Raw genomic sequence first — 22,392 nt, forward strand, 5'->3', positions numbered from 1 at the left:
CGGAACGGAGAGTCGGATGAAGTTACTGGATCTGAGATTGTAGTCGGAACTGGAGAAGTGTAGAAGGGAGGAGAGGTAGAGAGGAGTTTTGCCTAGAATGGATTTGTAGATGTTAGAGGACCGCTCTGCACTTGCCTGTCGGATTACAATACCCAGATTTTCCTCTCAGCTCAAGGTAAGATAAACTTTTCCCTTCTTTGCAGTTTTGTGCATATTTCACATAATAATAATAATAAATATAGCCGCAAGCGGCGATGGGCGGGGTTCAAGCCTTGCGCAGATGACAAAGCTTCTGATTCTGACTAGGACATCCTCCTTGATATATCTGACAAGTTTCGCGATCATTGGACAAACAGGTGTGGAGTTACAGCCTTTTTTATGTTAAGCCACGCCCATTTCTGGCGTTTATGGCGCCCCCTTTTGGTCGAATTGCACAAAATTTGACACGCATGGTCTAGGATGGTCTCCGAAGACCTCCTGCAAGTTTCGTGAAGATTCCTTAATCGGTCATGAAGTGAGGACAGTTTAGCTGTGAGGCCACGCCCTCTCACAACTTTAACGATCAATATCTCCGAAACTAAAGTAGATTTCAAAAATTCCAAATTCAGGATTGTAGAGCTTGCTCCATAGATGCTTCCTGTCGATTCTAGTGGAAATCGGTCCAACGGTCTAGGAGGAGATGCAAAAAATGTGTTTTCCAAACTTTTCCAAATATCTCAAAAACTTTCCAGGCGGACATTGAGGGTCCTTATGGCAAACTTGTAGAGCAGGTTCACCTGAACATCTGGAAAAAAAAAGTTTGAAAATCGGACCAACGGCGTGGAAGTTAAGGCCTTTAACGTAAAACCGTCGATTATAGCGCCACCTTCAGGCCAATTCAAAAAATCTTTTTTGAGCACCTACCAGCCAACAATATCTTTCATTGGGCCAAATGTCAGGTCTCTACCATTTACCAACTCACGGGAATTTGCGTTGGGGCAGATGAAAAATAATAATAATATATTCGGATTTAGAAAAACAATAGGGTTTCAGCCCCTTCAGGGCTTGAACCCCTAATAATAATGTCACCGGGTAGTGGTGTCTTATAATAAAAACCCTTTTTCTGTTGGGGAGCAACAACAAAATGCAAGGCGGAGGCAGAATAAAATAATGTGTCCTTTATTACAACAATATATATAAAACTAATCCAATGGATAAAAAGGTGCAAAGTTCATGGAAGTTCCAGTCCTCAATTGTCCTTTGTCCTCACTCCCGGAGACAGGCAGCAGACGAGTCCTTCGTCTGCCGGGGACGGCCGATCACAGCAGCAGCTTAGAATAAAAACAGATATCTCGTCAGGGTGATGGGCTTCCTTAAAATCAGTCTGTTGTTAAAGCTAAAACGGGGCACTCGATAAGGCTTAGCTGGGAAGAGATTTAACAAAATAAAAATAGTCCACGGCACACCAAGAGTTCAACTCAGGAACAAATCAAATAAATAAATGTTATGATTGCACTGCAAATAAACACACTTCAAATCAAACGAAATAAGACCCAGTCCAACTGTCGTAGCCTAGCCCACGTTAAAGCGCTGGTATTAAAACCCCCACTTGATGGATAACTATAGTTTAAAAGGCATCAATATGGGCGCCGATAAATAGCTTGCTGCGCTGGTAAAGTGCTGTAGAGAAGAGTGTACTCATCAAATGCCAGGGCTGGAGTCTTTCTTACTTGGCGCCTCAGCTCTTGTCGGATGGGCCCCTCTCGTAGCCCCATAATGAACTGGTCACGTAGAATGGCGTCGCCGTGTTCCAGGCCTGCATCATCTTTCCGCTTTAACCTGTAAAACAGCTCGCAGAGGTGAAGGGAGTAGGATCTGAGGGACTGGTTAGGTTCTTGTCTGCAGTTAAAAAATTGGGATCTCAGAACAGATACATGAGTCGTGTCACCATACAACTGGGACAATACAGAGAATATTTTCCGTGTAGTGTTCCTCCCCTCTCTCTCCAATGTCAAGATTTCTCTTCTTGCGTCACCATCCAAAAAGCCCATTAGAAAATCTGTTTTTTGAGCGTCACTTATTGGTTGGAAACTTAACATGGTTTCCATCTGTGTTTTCCATTCTCCCAATTTCACCTCAGAACCTGACCCACTAAACCTCTGCACCCATGGCATTCCCATAACAAATGGCATCACCGTAGCCTGCCCTGCGGCTGCTTGTTCCTCTCCCCAGCGAGCATTTTTCGGTTGAAAAGATGTTTAAAAAACGTTTAGGGTCAACGTTGAAAAAACGTGCAAGGAAGGTTTGAAAGTGAAAGTTTTTTCACCCACTATTTGCAGACGTTTATTGAACGTTCAGATTTAGACCATATTTCACCAGGATCTTAAATTAAAGATTTAGCAGCGCACACGGGATTCGAACCCCGCTTTCCCACATTCAAGCCAGTCCGCTGTACGCGCTGAGCTATACATTTTCTTATACTCTGTAGAGAGCTGGGCACATATATACTCTATCTCGCACACAACTTGTAGACTACATGATTGTCGACGATCGGAGGACAAGTTATTTTATGTGATGTGTACGAGACTATTATATTAATGTAACAGACTAAAATTATGTTGTGTGTGTGTGTTGTCTATAGGCTGTAGCCTATGGCTTCAGAGGTTAACTTAATTTAACACCAGAGACTGAGGAGGTACACAGAGCCTCGTATACAATAACATAGCGTGCCCAGAGCACCTCGTTCCGCACTTGGTGCAGACCGGTGCAGACTTGCTTTGGTCTAGTCTAGTCAGTCACGGTTAGTATAGCTAGCAAGTACTTGCGCATGCGCGTTGCTGCAGGAACTGAATTCATTATTTTATAGTATTGCGCTAAACTATTAACCATAGTTGTGTCCTGGAAGCTTTTTGCTGGCACCACATAGCCTATATAGTCCCATATTTATGATATTTCATGTGACCTAAAATGCGTTGAAATGTAGTTTTCGTATAGACCAGATTTCAACTCTCAGTTACACAATAAAATGGACAAATGCCAATTCACACACTATCAATATTGCCTCTATTCCAAGCTACAACAAATGTTTTAACAATATGATGCACCAAATTGTGTTTTTTTACACGTTGACGTTGTAACCGCATTTTAGCCGGTTGAAAAGAGGGTGAAATTAGGTCTTAGACGTTCAAACCCAATATCACCCAGATTTCAACTAAAAATCAACGTTGAAAAAACGTTTTGTGCTCGCTGGGTCCAGGCATGTTGCAAAGTGTTATTGCTCAACCCAACAGAAATCAACACACTAATGAGGGTTTCCAATTTCCATGATTGGAAGTTGGAAACCCTCATTAGTGTTTTGCCTGCACCTGTGTTTACCCTGCGATTTCGACACAAAATGGCCCCCGTGAGAAGGGTCTATTGGTGCCAATCAAACCCCTGTGGCAAGAGTAGAAGGCGTGGCACTCAATCTCTCGCACACACACACATAGACACTAGTCACCCTGTGACAATAATAATAACTTTATTTATAGAGCACCTTTCACAGACCGAGATCACAAAGTACTTTACACAACATAAGACAAATACAGAGATATACTATACACTATTAAAATCGAGAATAGAAATAGCGATCGCTATACATAGTGTTCTAGTCAGTAAACAACGGGGAGAGTAAACTGTCCATGTTGTTTAAAGATATACATTTCATAAGGAAAACAACAACACAGGGATACAGAGCTGGACAAGTGTCAGGCACTGAATGCTTCTCTAAAAAGGTGAGTCTTTAGGTGGCGTTTGAAAGACTCCACGGAAACAGCAGCTTTAAGGGGCGGAGGCAGGTTGTTCCATAGTTTAGGTATGGGCTCAAAGGCTCGGTCGCCACGGGTCTTAAGGCGAGTGCGAGGAACCTGAAGCAGGTTTAGATCAGTGGATCTGAGGGAGCGAGCAGATGTATGGGGGTGAAGTAAATCAGAGATGTAATCTCAGGTGCCTGACCGTGTAGTGCTTTGTAGGTGAGGGTGATCATTTTGAACTGGAATCTATAAGCAACAGGTAACCAGTGAAGTGACGTGAGAACCGGGGTGATGTGACATCTCCTGTTTGACGAGCGGCCGCATTTTGAATGGTCTGCACGCGGCGTAGGGCGGCCTTACTGAGCAATGGGAAAAGAGCATTACAGTAATCTAAACGTGAAGAGATGAAAGCGTGGATTAACTTTTTCCATCTCAGGAAAGGAGAGTGTTGATCTAAGCTTACCTATATTACGTTGGTGGAAAAAGCATTTTTTAGAGATCTGTTTGATATGGACGTCAAGTGATAAAGAGTGATCGAAAAAGACCCCTAAGTTTCGTAGGTTAGGGCGGACAGCAGAAGAGAGAGGGCCAATCCTATTTTTAATCGTGGAGGTCATCTAGTAGCCTGCATCAGATGCATATTTCACATCTAGTACCCTGCATCAGATGCATATTTCACATCTAGTAGTAGGCTACCCTGCATCAGGTGCATATTTCACATCTAGTACCCTGCATCAGATGCATATTTCACATCTAGTACCCTGCATCAGATGCATATTTCACATCTAGTACCCTGCATCAGATGCATATTTCACATCTAGTACCCTGCATCAGATGCATATTTCACATCTAGTACCCTGCATCAGATTCATATTTCACATCTAGTACCCTGCATCAGATGCATATTTCACATCTAGTACCCTGCATCAGATGCATATTTCACATCTAGTACCCTGCATCAGATGCATATTTCACATCTAGTACCCTGCATCAGATGCATATTTCACATCTAGTAGCCTGCATCAGATGCATATTTCACATCTAGTACCCTGCATCAGATGCATATTTCACATCTAGTACTCTGCATCAGATGCATATTTCACATCTAGTACCCTGCATCAGATGCATATTTCACATCTAGTAGTAGGCTACCCTGCATCAGATGCATATTTCACATCTAGTACTCTGCATCAGATGCATATTTCACATCTAGTACCCTGCATCAGATGCATATTTCACATCTAGTAGTAGGCTACCCTGCATCAGATGCATATTTCACATCTAGTACCCTGCATCAGATGCATATTTCACATCTAGTACCCTGCATCAGATGCATATTTCAGGAGCTTATTTTGTTGAAGATTCAAGATTCAAGATTTTTATTGTCACTCCGTGCTACAAGTATCACGTGTGAAATTCTTGTGCTGTGGACTCCGTTTACAACATAGTACAAATATAACATAAATAGTTAAAATAGTGAAAAATAATAGCCAAGTGGACAGAGGAGTAACACCAGCTAAAATCATCAGTATAAACAGAGAAGTGCAACAAAAAAGTAAAATTGTGTCTTATATTCAGGTTAGTGGTAAAACAGTACCTTGACCTATAGCTTTTTTTATTAGTAGGCTATATAACTATGAGAGTTTCCCTCTTGAATCTGTTCGATGGCTAAGTGGTGGCTAAGATGCATATTGGACCGATCTTCCCTCCTCCTCTCCCACACGCCTGTCCTCCCCTTTACTGGCTGAGAGGGAAAATTGGCTGTGAAGCTGTAAGTGCATCAGATCGTATACTTAGAAGGCCTATGTTGAAACTGAGACTTTCTAAATGGCCATATTGCAAACCAATCAGACTGTGGTAAAAAGCTAAAATCTCAGTTTCACTAAATGAAGCCTCCCAGGCTCCCAGTTCTTTCCTCTTTCTTGTTGGTGTTTTACTATAGGCTAAAGAAGGGCATGTGGAGCTCACATCCTTCCTGTTTCTGACAATATTTCACAACAGTAGCTAACAACCTGTCATCAACCTACGAGTCAGTCAGTCAGAGTCTACGTGCCGAAATAGACTCTGGGTCAGAGTGGTCATCAGTCAGTCAGTCAGTCAGTCAGTCAGTCAGTCAGACAGACAGACAGACAGTCAGTCAGTCAGTCAGTCAGTCAGTCAGTCAGTCAGCTGATGTCCACAGGGGGAGGAAAGGCTGGCTGGCTGGATGGATGGAATGGGGAAGTGCTCTTTTCTCAGAGATGAATTATTGATGCATATGACCATAGAGGAGACCTCTATGCAAATGTTTTATAAAACACGGCTAGCACGTGTTTCCAAATGATTTCTAAGATGTTGCACAGAAGGACTTGCTTAATTTAGAAGTAAAAAAATAAATAAATTAGCACAGCCTGAAATTAGCACTAGCCATCATACAAATACTAGTAAATGTTCAGTCTTTTTCTTTTCTAAAGATAACTTTTTCGGCCAAAAAATTCAATTAGTTCAGGATCCACTAGCCTCTGAGGGGCTGCAACTGGCCTGTAATTAACAATCAAGTTTCTATTTGGTACCAAGCTGGTACATTATTACTGCGGTCATACTCATGTTTGGTTTTAAGTTATACTGTTTAGTTGATCAAGCTCAACAGTATTGTACTTGTTTAATAGACTTATAATGTACACTGTGTTATGTGTTGGCCTGTCTGTATTGTGGCCCAGTCTGTATGTATCTGTGTCTAGTCTCTGCTTCCCTGTTGGTCAGTCGACTCGCTTGTGCTTGTCATTGTCAAGGGCGGGGGGAGCTCTTGGCACACCAATGGTGCAGTTGGCAGCACGCCCGTTTCTCAAAATAACTTTGGAGCCTGCCTGAGAATCCACACACTGCAGCCTTGGTTCAGGGGGCAGGAAGCTGCTCTTGCTACCAGTCCATTCACACAGAAGGAGCTGTAGGTGACAGTTCCGGCCCTCTCGACTGTGGCTTTGCTCCACACCTCACGCGTTAACTGAATATGTCCTGTTCATGACTATACTATACAACACAGAAAGTTCCTCTATACACTATAATAACACAATACTTTTGTCAGAAGGACTTTGAAGTTTGCACCTCTTCCTTGGATCCAAATCAAACTGTTCCCATTTAATGTAGCTGTTAGATAATGGAACCTCACCATTCCTCATCTGCATTACAATGATTCAAACAACCTATATAAACCATAAGGAACAACAGTAGCCATCCGCCAACCGCCTAGTTTTGAATCGCTTGCATCGCATATAACACAGCCTTAATCACAGCGTTTAGCAGCATTTATAAACACAACTTGTACATAGCACATCATTTTTTCAACACAGCCGTTAATGGACTAGTCTTAATCACTTGCATCGCATATAACACAGCATTAGTCACAAGCATTCAGCAGCATTTAAAACATAACTTGTACATCATTTTTCCATATGTTATATGTTAATGTGTATCTGTTGGATTGTCTCCTAATACGTTGCTTTTTACATGCGATCATGCGTGTCTATTTTCTTATTATACAATGTGTGATTATACGCTTGTGTGTTGTTCATGCTTCGATGTATCGATGTATGCCCATGCACTGCAAGCTTTTTATAGTCTGCCCAGACTAATATTTATTTCTGTCTAAGTTACTCATAATTATTTTGCCCACTCATAATGACTGCAATATTTTTTCTCAGACTCGCTTCTGGCCTGTTATAATCGTGGCTACTTTTCCACGAGTTTTTTCTTTTAGTTACACCTTAACTTCACTGGTTCTGACCTTCAGAGCTCTTGAAGCAGTAACCTTGTTAATGGTATAATATACTTAATACTCAGTTATTACAGTCAGGCTTATCTTTTTGCCTCCCTTTGAATCCCCAGGGCTTGAAGATTCCTGCCACTTTTTGGCCTTCGATCGGAAACTTATTTACATGTATGCTGTCCTCAGCTGGGCTCAGCTCATTCTCTTGCCACCTTTGGCATTAAATAAAATTTAGTAAAACATACAACGAGCAGTGGTTACCCCCTAGGGGTCCCTGTATCTCTTTGTATGAGTGGACCTTTCTCTTCTTCCAGCCAGACAGTGTCCTCTCTCCCCCTTGGTTCGTTATTTAAGGTGGGAGCAGTTTGCCGTGCTGCGTCATGGTGTGTGAATCACTAATTAATGTTTAATAATTGGCTTAAATTGCCTTACCTTTTATCTTTTTTCGTGGCCACAGGTTGACACCTCACACCATGATCCTCAGCCCACAAACTACTCGAGCCTTCAATTGCCCCTCGTTGGTGCGCCAATTTGTGGAAGTTAAAAACCGATCTAAGAAAAACCCTCAGATACCCTCAGAAACCCTCTAAGAAAGAGACAGTCACACAGTCCTGGAATAGATAGTTGGTCTGCTTTATTGTAAGTTCACAGCTCTTATATAGGCCTCCTGGCACGCAAGTCTCATTCAGGAAGTCACAGGGACCACCCTGTTGCTCTGAGGCGGCCCTCTGCTTCCCGAGATAAGACCTGCTCACAACTTCCTTGAGAGCAACGATTTCACTGTTCACGGCCTGTGCGCTTAGCAAAATTCCACCACAATATAACTTATCAGTATTTTTAATTGATCAGTATAGGCCTATTCACCTTATTCTTTGCTCACACATGGACGCTTCCGCATTACGTCATTTTGTAATAGTATTTCCGTTTTGACTTGCCAAAAACTCCGCAGGCAAGATGGCTGCGCACAGTCCGCATTTAAACTGGCAGAATTACTCCGCCATAAACTAACATATCTTGGCCAATACGTATGTAACATGCAAAATAAAACAACCCGTAATATCTTAATTTTATGTAGAATGCAGAGGATATGTAACTGTTTAGTTAAACTTGCATTCCAGGAATATTGTGCTCTTAAGACGACGTTAGTGGAGTGGACGTTAGGTTGCGCACCAATGTTAGGTTGCGTAACCTATGTGCGATTCGAAATAACGCATCCGAGATAGAAACGTTATGAATATAGCCACGTTATAAACAACAAACTAACGCTGGTGATCCGTATGGAATCAGTGTTACTCGAAATGGTTAACGGTTATATCAATTTGGTCATTCAGTGGCATTTTACTGCCATATAACATAACTAACTAGTGGCTAATATTATTAGCCACTAGTGGCCTTCGCAACTAGCACTGAACCGGAAGAACAAATACGTTTGCGTTGAACGCGGAAGAGAGAAAAAGTGGGCGTGGTGAATAAGGTGAATAGGGCCTACCTACTCGGTCTGGGTATATTTGTATATTGTATATTTGGAAAATGTTTGCTGTTCATATTCTGCAGCTTTTTAATATAACTTTCACAGTCAACTAAATGCTTTAATGATATCAACATTGATATGAATGTACTGTAACAGGGATGGCCATTACTTTTTCAGCTCTCGTTAATAAAGGATCTGATTCATTGATTGATGTGTATGACATGGGTTTCTCCTGCTGTGGCGGGCTCATTTTTAATACTTATACCACATGAAACTACAGGCTACAGAGGTCTGGGTTACGCCCACAATGGCTTAAAATCCTAGAAGCACCCGGTTAGGCTACTTTCATGCAGTCGGTCTGTTGAGATTGCTGATTGTGTGTTTATCTGTAGAAGTAGGCTATAGGCCTAATCAGTAATGTAATAGTTTATTTTGATTGTTTTGTTATCAAAGTCATATTTGTTGTTGTATTTAGGCTACTATAATCTTCTTCCCATTCCTGCTCAATACTGGCTTCAAACAATGGATGCAGTTTGTGTGTGTGTGTGTGTGTGTGTGTGTGTGTGTGTGTGTGTGTGTGTGTGTGTGTGTGTGTGTGTGTGTGTGTGTGTGTGTGTGTGTGTGTGTCTGTGTGTGTGTGGTCAGTGACTCATCAGAGGAAGACTCCAAATCACCCCCAGCTCTCCCATGACTCACCCTCCCCGGGGATGGAGACAGGGAAGTAAAGTCCAGAGTGGAGAGATTTATTAATAACTTGCCATATTTCTGTTGAAATCTGCACTCCCAGATGTATGCGGATGATGCAGTAATTTTCACCCCTGCTAAAAACATCGCGGAGGACTCTTGCCTCCTAACATCCGCTGCATCTGAGGTACAGAATTGGCTTTCTGAATCCTGCCTTTTGTTGAACACCAAGAAAACGGTGTGCATGATGTTCACCAAACGTCCTCATGCAGCAACCCGCACGAATGTTTTCTTCAATGATGTTGAACTGGAATTAGTATCAGAATTTAAATACCTAGGTGTGATATTAGACCCCACACTGACCTTTAAGAACCAGGTTAAAAAGGTTGCAAACTCGGTGAAATTCAACCTGCTCAACTTCAAACACATTAGACACAGCATGTCTGTAGATTCTGCCAGGACATTCTTACATGCTATGATATTTTCTCACCTGGACTACTGTGTGACCAGCTGGTCTCTCACATGCATGTCCACACTCAAACCACTTGAGTCACTCTACAAGAGAGCACTAAAAGTATTTGACAAAAAAACCCGTTCCTACCACTATTGTAACATCCTGGTCAAACACAACTTACTAAGTTTCAATAACTTCATTTCCTTTAAATATGCATGCACCGTTTTCAAGGTACTAAATGGCCTTGCCCCTCCCCCGCTAAATGAGTACATCAATCAGAGACCTGTATCTGGATCCACAACCAGAACCACCAGAGCCTCAATTAGAGGCGACTGTGTTATCCTGTACAGGCGCACCACCTTTGGCCAGACAGTTCTGTCTGTCAAGGGTGGCAAACTCTGGAACACAATTCCATCCGCCATAAGGGAATGTCCAACACTAGGCATGTTTAAGGGTCAATTGAAGAGATGGCTGAAGTCCACTCAACTATGTACACATCACTAGGGTATAGAACAGTATGCTTATTTTGTATGGATATGTGTGTTGTTCTCTGTATTTTTTTTATTTTTTTTTCTCTTATATCTGTTGAGTAAGTCTTCTATGTAGATCTTACATTTTAGCTGTATGTTGATCCCAAACTCAGGTTTTAGTATCTGACTGTATATTCTTGTATATTTGTACTTTGCATTTTACACTTAGCTATGTAGATCTCAAACTCAGGTTCTCAGTATCTGATTGTATATCTCTGCATACTTGCACTTTGTATTGTGTTTACATTTTAAATATGTTTTTGTTGCACTATGTTACTTTTTACCCCTATCAGGACTCTAAGCCTGTATCATCTGGCAGGGGAACTAACAATGGAAATCAGTCTTGTGACTGCAATTGTCATGCATTTAAAAAAAATGTTTAATGTTCATTAATGTACACCTGTCCCCTATCGAACAAATAAATAAATTGAAATTGAAATTGAATTGAAATTGAAATTGAAGAGTGTGTGTGTGTAGATGGCCTGCATTTATATAGCGCTTTTATCCAAAGCGCTTTAAAGTCAGTAGGTACATTCACCCATTCATATATCGATGGCGGCAGGTTACCACGCAGGGTGCTGGCACACCAACGGGAGCAATTTGAGGTTCAGTATCTTGCCCAAGGACACTTCGACATGCAGACTGGAGGAGCCGGGAATCGACCCACCGACCTCTTTTATCCAAAGCGATTAGTGGACGACCCGCTCTACCTCCTGAGGCGTTATTTCGAATTGCACATGTTGCACATGTTGCATTGGGGCGGCTGAGCTACAGCCGCCCCAATGGTGTGTGTGTGTGTGTGTGAGAGAGAGAGCGAGAGTGTGAGAGTGTGGTGAGGGTGTGGTGAGGAATGTGGTCCCAGCTCAACCGCCCACGCCAACAACCGCCAATTGGCGGTGGGACTTTTGGTTGTGCAGCAGTTGGCTCCGAAACCTCAAAACACCTCAAAACAGGGGCAGTTAGTTGGAGAAGCGATACACTCTTATCAGCTAACTCAAATGGATGCAAACCATCCTGGGTGAATTTAGGCAAAATGCGTTTGATATTTTCATCCAGATTCAATCCTCCAATTTACTCTTCATCTGTTTGGTTTAGTGATTTAAGCCCCCTCCCATTTGAAGAAAAGTATTTTTTTCCCTCTCAGACCCAAATATATAGAATAAATAGAATAAAAATAGAATAAATGTATTGTTAGATATATTTTTCAGACACAATTCCACAACTATCTCCATTGTATCTAGATATAACAGTTAAACTAGATCAAAACAGTCTTCTACATTCTCTAATTGTGTTAACTTCTCAATTGAATAATGGCAAAGCTTAACACTTAACACTTCATCAGTTTGCTGGGGTGGGGACCCCCCTGGCGGAACTCCCTCAAGGACCCACGGCTGGTGGTCCACACACCCCACATTGAGGAGGACCACTGATTTAATCACTCTTCATTAGCTGTTGGCACTTGCTTTACTTTACTTTACTTTATTTCATTTGGCAGACGCCAAAAGCGTTATCCAAAGCGACTTACATCACATTTCAATACAATTCATTCAGAAAAATGGAAAAATTTCATTCAGTGAAAACATAACTAGAAACACATACAATCAATAAGAGTTAAACGTTTCCGGAGGGGCCCAGGTGTAGCCCGAAAAGATACGTTTTTAGTCTCCGGCGAAATATCGGCAGTGTCTCGGCCAGCATGACGAAGGGGGGAAGTTCATTCCACCATTGAGGAGCCAGGGAGGAGAACAGTCTTGAACGAGACAAGCGTCCCCCAGGGTCATGCAGCGATGGAGGGGCGAGGCGAGCCGTGCAGGTGGAGGAGCGGAGGGAATGGTGGGATGTTTGGAAGCTGACCAGGGATTGTAAGTAGAGCGGGGCTGATCGGTGAACTGCTCGGTAGGCCAGTACCAGGGTCTTGAATTTGATACAGGCCATGATGGGGAGCCAGTGAAGGTCACGAAAGAGAGGAGTGACATGGGAGAATTTAGGTAGGTTGAACACCAGACGGGCAGCAGAATTTTGAATGAGTTGGAGGGGTTGGATGGCCGAGGCAGGTAGCCCCGCCAATAGGACATTACAATAGTCAAGGCGGGAAAGGACGAGTGCCTGGACCAGGAGTTGAGCCGCCTCTCTAGTGAGGAATGGACGAATCTTTCTAATGTTATACAGGGAGAACCTACAGGAGCGGGCAGTTGCTGTGATGAAGGCTGAGTTGGATAGCTGGTTATCTAGAGTTACACCAAGGTTCTTAACACGTTCACTGCCAATGACGTGTTTTTACGTCAAACAAAATCCAACGGTTCACTGCCAATGACGTGTTTTTACGTCAAATTTACGTCGATTTTTTTTTTTTGACGGTGGGACGTTGATCTAACCCTTTTACGTCTCCTATACCAGAATTGGAGGTATTGAATGTGTATAATCTATTTTACCGACCCACTGAGTGGCGACATGTCTCTCCACAGTAGAAAGAGGCGAGCCAAAAATGGAGGGAAAAGCGCGAGGAAGCCGTTCTCATACTGTAAAATCGATGGCGAAAACGCTTTCACTTTCGCGCTGATGCACAGCGGTGGCAACGGTGGGGGGTTCCAAGAATAGACTGGATGCACACTTTGAAACACGCACCATAAATAAGCCCAGAATCGCAAGAGCTTCATCAGAGCTCTCAACCGGACCGCCAAGAAACGAGCGAAACCCATCCAGCGAGCCCCATCCAGACTGCCAGGCAGCAGCAGCAAAGCAGCAACTCGTTTGTCACAGACCCGCTGCAGAGCCAAGGAGGGCGGAGGAGAACGCCCACGGAGGGAGGAGTTGGAAGCAGAGGGGGGTTTCCTGCTGTTATGGAGGAAATTACTGTTCAAAACTATTGTTTAGATGTCTGACGTCTTACTGATGCCAAAAATGAATGGTTAAAGTGACTGTTCTATCGAATTTCACAAAAAGCCGTTTATCTCTGAATAATTTTTCAGACGCTGAAACCATGCTGTATTCAACTACTAATGCTTACATAACTACTAACTCTACAAACTAACTCTTTTAGACAGAGAAAGCACACATTCTATTAGTTCTTTTGAGATATTGTGTGTTCACAAAATCTTAGCAGAAAAGAATCCTCGGGTCTTGAAAGATAAGCCAGAATCCTCAAAAAAACCCTCTGGCAGAACCTACCTACAGTAAAAAAAAAACGGCTGGCAGTGAATGTGTTAACAGTACTTGACGGCAGTACAGTGATATTGTCGATGGTGATGGAGAGGTCAGTGAGTGGACAGTCTTTCCCAGGGAGGAAGAGGAGCTCGGTTTTGCTGAGGTTGAGTTTGAGGTGATGGACAGTCATCCAGGAGACAATGTCCTTAAGGCAAGCGGCCAGACGTGACTCGATTTGGGTGTCAGAAGGGGGAAAAGAGAGGAAAAGTTGAGTGTCATCTGCATAGCTGTGGTAGGAGAAACCGTGGGAAGTGATTACGTGACCAAGGGACCTAACATAAAGAAGGAACAGGAAGGGGCCGAGGACAGATCACTGGGGGACACCCGTGTTCAGAGTGCAAGTTTTAGAGAGAGCCACGCCAGAGTATCTATTCCTGCCTGCGCCTGGGTTTCCCCCTGCCTTGTGCTGCTGTTGGCCCTGGATGAATGTGTGGACATGACTTTAATAGGAGAGAGAGAGTACCACGTTTTGGAATCTTACACTTAGTCTCCACACACTCTCCCTCCCTCTCTTTCTCCTCTCTCCCTCTTTCTCTCTGTCTCTCCTCTCTCTCCCTCTCTCCATCTCTCTCTCCTCCCTCTCTCTCCCTCCCTCTCTCTCCCTCACACACACACACACACACACACACACACACACAGAGGGCTCAAATTGGAGCCCTAGGTGAGACTTGATTTGAAACTTGTCTGTGCACGTCTCTGGCAAGCAGCAGCAGCAGCAGCACAGCTGTATCTGTAGGTTCTTCACAATAAAAATCATCCGGGTGCTTTGTCAATTAGTTTGCCTGAATCAGCAGAAATGTTTCAAAATGGCTCCAGACTACTGAAAGCGACCAGGATTACACGCTAGTAGATGTCAAACAGAAACAAAACAAAAGAAAGAGGGAAACTAAACTAAAGCAGCCTACAGCCTTTTAAAATGTATTTTCCTGTTTCACTTTTGACGGGGAGGAGAAGGCACTAAGGCCGGTGAAGTGACACTCACCACCACCTCCGACCGCGGATGGCGTAACCACAATCCTCCGACGTAGGCTACTCAGCTGCTGCACTGATGCTGCTCCTGGATCCTGTCTGTGACAAGCGGCTTGTCCAGTTGTATGCGTTCTGCACCATAACATAGAGTGCGTTTACATGCACACCAATAAACTGTTTATTAGCGGATTTCTGAGTTACCTGATTATTCAAGTGGTCATGTAAACAGCATAAACTGATAAGCTTTATCCGTTTATGGTCATAAACGGGTTATGAATAAACCGATAAACACACCTAGGTTTCTGGCCAATAATCGGTCTTCTCTCTGCATGTATACACATTAACCGGGTTTCTTTCGGGTTTATATATCTGCGCATGTACGAGTTGCGGGAGAGAGCACAGGAGCGCGTGAGGTAGGGAGAGACGCGCTGCACTCACTGGCCCCTCTCTCCTCCCTCTCCCCCGGCCACAGCAAACCACACCCGGCTTCACGAGATGAAAGTGAGCACTGGCTGAGCGGAGCGGGGAGCTCTGCTAACAGGCACCGCTGCTGCTATCATGTTGAAATGTCGATATTCTACAGGAGACGACTGTGGTGTCTGCTTGCACGAATAAAGTCCCCAGTGCCATGCCATGAACATTACAGGGACGAACATTTGTCTCGGATTGCAAATAGAATGATGAATTTATTAATAAAACGCATTGTCCAAGGTGCGTGCGTGACGATGTTTTTCAGATGACAGATTAAAAAAAACACGTAGCCTACGGACAACAGACTCAGTCGTTCAAAACACAAGACCCACATAACGTTAATATCCGTGACAAATTCTGTCCGTTTTCTGACAGGTAGAGTATTTCAATTCAACACACGTTGTGGGTCATGAACATTTGACGTGCTTAAGTCACCTCACCTGCCTGCCTCTGTGCTGTGTGCTCGGTAAAGTTGGAAATATTATTGACAGATGCACTTCCAAAGCGACGCGATGCCTATTCCAATTTTAGTAAAGTAGACGAGATACACAACCTAATTTTCACCTAAACCATCCTCTGCGCTGGACAAATAAATTAGGAAAATGTGATTTTGCATTTTGCAACTATATTCTGTTGTTTTATTGCGGAATTAATGCTGCCTTTCTGGAGAGAAATCCGACTAATTGACTGAATCATGTAAACCCGGGTTTCTCCTATTGTCAGATTATTAACTCATTCACTGCCAATATCTGACTGGCATTTTTGGCACAGGCCAAGTATTTCCATAATGTTTGGTCATCTTTCAAGACCCACAGTAAATTCTGTACTAGGACTACAGTGATGTCCAATACCTCGAAATGAAGATCTAAGTCTCTACTTTCACCCCCAAAAAGAAAGTTAGCTTTTAGCATGTTCTGTACTCTACTTATAACCCTTTTTATACACCCCATGTTCACCAAAAAAGCCTGTCTGGGAAGAGAAAAGGGAGAAAAAAGCATTTTTGTAAAAGGGCACAATCTCAGGCATAACTCACTCTCAATTCTTTTATTTTGAACTGTATTGACATCAGACATGTAAATATTATTCGTTAGGACACAAATGACAAAAAAAAAATATATATATATATATACACACATGAAGTGCTTTTTTTTTTACATTCAACAATACAGTTTACTCGGTGTGAGTGTGCAGACAGACAGACAGACAGACAGACAGACACACCGACAGACAGACAGACAGACAGACAGACACACACACACACACACACACACACACACACACACACACACACACACACACACACACACACACGATCCCCCTTTTAGATTTCTAACCCAACATAGGATAAGCAATAACCACGCCCTGTGGCGCTGGGATTGGCCAGGAGCAACACTGGAGGGCGAGCAGCCCAGCGATTTCATGAACCAACTGAAGAGCTCTTGAGAAGGACAGCGGGCTGCTGTGAGTGCCTTCTGCCCGCTGCTGCCTAGCTGTTCCTGTGTTTATTTTGATTTGTTCTGGTACACCGTCCTCGTCCATGTCTCCCTGTCATATCTATGATCGTTCCCGTTTTCCCCTCGGCTATTCAACACGTCCTCACCGCCCTCGCAAACTGATCGATCATTTCCTCATTCCTCCGATGATCAAACACATCTCTTGATTACTTTCTCCCGTTTTCTCCTGGCTGGCACAGAGGAAGGCGACTCCAGCTCGGCGTTTCAATTGCGTTTCTCCTGTCTGCACAAGGAAGCGTTACCCCTTCTCTGCTTTCCCTCTGCTCAATTTCAAAACAACAGCTGCGGTATGTGTTTGATCGCGTGCTGTCGGCTACCCTTTGAAGGCAGGGACCTGTGTCTGTGTGACAGGCTGGGCAAGTGTTTGCTGCAGGCGCTGCACCAATAAAAACAAAAACACGTCAAACACGTCCTTGGCGGGGAAGGCCATTGCTGATAACACGTCAAAGACGTCATTGGCGGTGAATGAGTTAAAGTACATGTAAACGCAGAAATCAGATTATTGCCATAAACTGATTATTCTCAGTTATCCGTTTATTGTCTGCATGTAAACGCACTCATAGACATCGGTTCGCGCAAACAGATGCGGGATTTCCGCAATCCTGTGCCCAATTTCAGGCACTGATTGTTCAGAAAAGGAGGGGGCGCCTTGGCGCACACCAGCGATTTTTGTTTTTGTTTGTTTGTTGTTTTGTGAGGGCTACAGAGCGCCCTAGCCGAACTGGCGCCCCTGGCCCAGGCAGGAAACTGTTTCGCCTGTAGGGCGAGCCGGCCCTGCACACACACACACACACACACACACACACACACACACACACACACACACACACACACACACACATATACCGGTATGTAAGGGTTAATGCACGACGAGGTGTCCATTATCACTTTTTAAGGGATGACGCGAGAAGCGTGAACCGGTCCGAGGCGCCAGCCGAGGACGGGTTGCTTCCGCTTATACCATGGTCACTTGCCAACAAAACAAGACCATTCATTTATATTTTCATGTGTTTTGCAATCAAAATTTAGTTTTTATAACCTTGGAGATGATTTAAGAACCGCAGAGAAAATAGTCCCCTCGCTCAGACCGCAACATGGGACATGATGCTCACACGTGTGAGGGCAGTTTTGTTACAGTCAGGATTCTGCCTCCATTTCGGCTCGCCCCCGGAGGGCGCAGCTCGCCCCCGCTCAGCTTGCAGAGGCACTTAATGGCTCAGAGCCGGCTTCTGTCAGGGGAGGGAAATCTCCGAAACGAAAATCAAAATTGTAAATAAGAGTTATTTTTGATAAACTGAGCACACAGGGGTGATTTAAATACTTACTTTGACCAACTCTTTTTTTTTCTCAACTTACAAAAGTGCCATATTATCCCTTAACGGGGGTATAGAGCTCAAACTGCTCTCTTGATAACACTGTTGAAACTATTTACCGACTATTTACCGACTTTACCAACTGTACATTATCACTTTTTAATGGACACTCTGCAGCCAATCAGAATCGAGTATTCACCCAGACCATGGTATAAATATATATATATATATATATATACAGTATATATATACTGTATATACAGTATATATATATCAGACGAAACAACGTTCAACCCCATGGCTCCCCGACTATCAGTGATATAGGGTTGGTTTAGGTTTAGGTTTGCGTAAACCTTACCTAACCCTACCAGTGCGGCTGGATGAGGAGGGGTCCATGCGCACCCCCCTTACCCCCCCCCCTAGTCTTTTTTAGTCTGGATTTTTGGCATAGTGGGTTAGGTGACAGTTCACGCTGCAAGTTAGGTTTGGCAAGTTGGTTAGTGGTTAGGGAATTCATGCAGTCTATGTAAATACCACAAAAGTGACTTAATTAAAAGTGTGTGTTATTAATTAAAAGTGCTGATATGCTGTATTCTGTGTCCATATAGCCTACCTGTACTGCATCATTTCTCCTGAACCTCATCTGCTCAAGACCCAGAGTTCAACAATGATCTGTAACAAAAGTAGGTTTTTGACCTCATACCAATTTTAAAATGTGTCCATGTCGACCAACCATCTGATGTTCTAATTTAGTTTCTACTTTTGTCTTCACAGGACTCCTCATCTTTCTACTGGGTTTCATAAGGCTCTCAAAGAACTTGTCAATTCCACCAAGCCCAAGTAAGTCTTAATCTGTTTATACAGTCTGAATAATGTATTGCAAATGTTTTTTTACCTGTTATTTATGTGGCTTACTCATACAGTAGATGCATCATCTTGCAGGTGGAAATTACATGATCTACGCCTGCAATGCCAATATCACAGGATGCCATGCGAATATGACTGTGTATTGTGAAAATAAAGATGAACCGGTGAAAAAAACTGGCACCTGTACAAGAGATCTACCAACCGAGCAACTTTGCAATTGCAATAATTGGGTGTCAGTGAATTCAAGCGATCTATGCGATTTCGAATTGGAGGACGGCCATCTTATTGATATGAAGAACATCACTGCAGGTAGAGTATTCACTTTTATGGTTTCATCTACAATGTGATTTTTCGTGAGCTAATTCAGAAACTGATTTTAATTAATAGAAAACAATCACAGATTCAACAGCTGGTGACACTGATTATGTAGAATTAGAAAATTACACACAAGCCTCAGGCACCCACCCACCCTGGACCCATCCAGTCCAAAGATATGAAAGTCGGGTGAATTGGACACTCTAAATTGCCCATTGCTTGAATGTGAGTGTGTTTGATATATGTTGTAGTATGCTATATGGCAGGCATCACCAAATGGCAGATTGCGGTCCGGACTCTGACACTGTCTTATATGGACCCTGACCTATAACTGATAAATGATTGAGAATTATTAAACAGGGATGCAAAATCATGAAAAAATAGACATTGTTGAAATACTGAATTACTTTATTTGATGTAACAGTCAGTTGTTGACTATGCAGACGCTGATATAACTATTAGGCTACTTATATGGCACTGAATCATCACAAAAGTTAGACGTTGTGATGTTCCGATGGACCTTTGTTCGACCAAATTTTTATTTTAATTGAACACATATGTCTCACAGAGACATGTGCGCAAGTAGGCGGCAGAAAGCAGCACTCATTGCAGCAAATCTAGTAGAGCCAAGCTTCAAAGCAGAGATGACAAGGAGTTGCATCATATTCTTCTGTGTATTGGTAAATGTCTACCAATAACTCGGGTGATTCAATCTAATATCACTTCTATTATTTTCTGAACTACTGTCTGTGTGTGTGTGTGTGTGTGTGTGTGTGTGTGACGTCACAGTTGAATGTGTGATTGTCACAGATTCTATTGATAGTATGGATGAATAAAGCTAAAGTGTGAGAATGTGAGATGCACAACTGTAAACTATAATGAAAGTAAAGACGTGTGTTCTCTCTCTTTCTCTCTCTCTAAGTGGGAGATATTGCCAGCCTCTGTCCCTCTGTTACTCTGACCACCAACGGGAGCGGCGCAGGATCATTTCAGCACATGACAGGTGCAGGGAAAACAGAAAAAGTGCACATGATCACAATGAAGTCATATGGATATGTAGCTGATATTTTGAGGGCATATTTGGCTAGCTGTTGTAGCAAAGTTTTTTTTTACCATGCTGTAAATTGCTGATAACAGTGTGTCAGATAATGTGAGTAATTTTGTGGTCTGGCTTTGTGGTAAAAGGGGGAGATTTACTATTGTCTGTGGAGCAGTAAACTGAAGAAGAAATTCTACTTTTACGTTGCAATTGGTCTATTTAGATTTTGGCCCCTCCTCTCGTCTTGTCGTTTGCGATGTCCTGACGCCAGGTATCCCAGCATGCTTGGCAAGGTGGTGAGCGACAGACGGGCAGCGAGGGAAGGAGGGGCCATTTCGAAATCGACCAATTGAAGACGGAAATACAGCAAGGCAGCCAACCACGCTGTAGCGGCGGGGCAGGGCTGACGGTTCCTACACACCACCAACGAGTCTAAGCGAGAAACTCGCAGGCACTCGCACTCGCCCTGCAACGTGGTTGGCTGCCTTGCTGTATTTCCGTCTTCAATTGGTCGATTTCGAAATGCCCCTCCTTCCCCCGCGCCATCTTGTCGCTCACCAGCTTGCAAAGCATGCTGGGAGACCTGGCGAGTGGACATCGCAGGCGACAAGACGAGAGGAGGGGCCAAAACCGAAATAGACCAATTGAAGACGGGAATACAGCAAGGCAGCCAACCAAGCTGCAGGGCGAGTTGCGAGTGCCTGCGAGTTTATCGCTTAGACTCGTCGGCGGTGTGTAGGAACCTTGACTGGGCGATAGCGAGCATAGCGAGTACATCGCTCATGTTGGTGTGTAGAGCCCGTAAGACTGATAGGGGGATGTCCCGGATAATAATCACCTGCATTGGTTCGAACTTCCTCCGTTCTGAATAGTTTTTTCCTGCCAACTTCCTTTGTCCATGTTCTGTGGGCGTGAATTACAGACTGTTTCGCAGAACAGTCTGTCTTTTTTCTTTTTTCTTATTATTAACAAAAAACAGTCTTACAAGTGCAATATTCAAGTGAGAATGACCTGACACTGAACTATAGCCTCAGCCTTAAGGCTCATTTATACTCCATTTTCATACGAAAATAAATGTGTCCGTTTCAAACCGTGTAATCTCATCACTGCCCACATACTTTCATGCGTCTTTCACGTTGGTATCATGTTAGCAATACATCCATCCACCAGTGGGCAGTAGAGAGTCAAATGCGTGAGTGTGTGGTTCTGCTGCATTTCATGCATATCATCACTGGGACTGTGTGTGTGTGTGTGTGTGTGTGTGTGTGTGTGTGTGTGTGTGTGTGTGTGTGTGTGTGTGTGTGTGTGTGTGTGTGTGTGTGTGTGTGTGTGTGTGTGTGTGTGTGTGTGTGTGTGTGTGTGTGTGTGTGTGTGTGTGTGTGTGTGTGTGTGTGTGTGTGTGAATTTATGACACCACTGATGATGTCATCAGTGGGACAGCCCTAGCTCCCTTTTATAGATAGAAGATAATTATTAGTGAATAGTGATAATCGATAATTGATTGTTAATTTTCCCGAATTTCGATTATGGAAATTTATTCAAAATGCCCATCCCTAACTCCCACCCTTTTGCCTGCAGCTGGCGTGTTCTTCATCTGTGCTGTAGTTTTGGGTGAGTGCTTAACACCATTATGTTCCTTCATCTACTTATGCCACATTTCTTCTGCTTCTGCGTTAGCGACTGTTGTCAGCAGTCACGTTTTTTTTTTGAAAGGAAAGAGACCTTTTGAAACAACTTTTTTTTTTTGTAAATGCAAGGAAAGAGACCTTTTTACCAAATGACTGACTTTTTGTAATTGTATACCTTCTATACCTATAACCTTCTATACCTATAATTCTTTACCTCCTTTTGCAAAACTCAGGTCTGGGTATGGTGTTTTCTTTATCTTTATACTGCAGTTTGGATGCCAAGCATACCCTCTGCTGGTACCTTGCATCATGCCTAAACCTTTCACACCTTTAAACCAACTCTTTAAATTCTGAAAAATAATATTTCTTGATACAGGTTACTGCTGCTAATCCTACTTGCTTCTGCTTTGTCCTCTTC

The 22,392-nt window shown here is 43.3% G+C and overlaps 1 long non-coding RNA gene across 1 annotated transcript; it reads left to right on the forward strand.

Annotated features, from left to right (window-relative positions):
• Window positions 1-49: 49 nt before the first annotated feature.
• On the forward strand, window positions 50-21,957 carry LOC310776166. Its single transcript, XR_014552695.1, has 6 exons — window positions 50-175; window positions 18,734-18,808; window positions 18,900-18,965; window positions 19,068-19,301; window positions 20,230-20,310; window positions 21,925-21,957. It is a non-coding gene; the product is annotated as an uncharacterized lncRNA (long non-coding RNA).
• The last annotated feature ends 435 nt before the right edge of the window (window positions 21,958-22,392 follow it).

Source organism: Poromitra crassiceps (genome assembly GCF_964638095.1).
Source record: "Poromitra crassiceps genome assembly, chromosome: 4".
Taxonomy (NCBI): Eukaryota; Metazoa; Chordata; class Actinopteri; order Beryciformes; family Melamphaidae; genus Poromitra; species Poromitra crassiceps.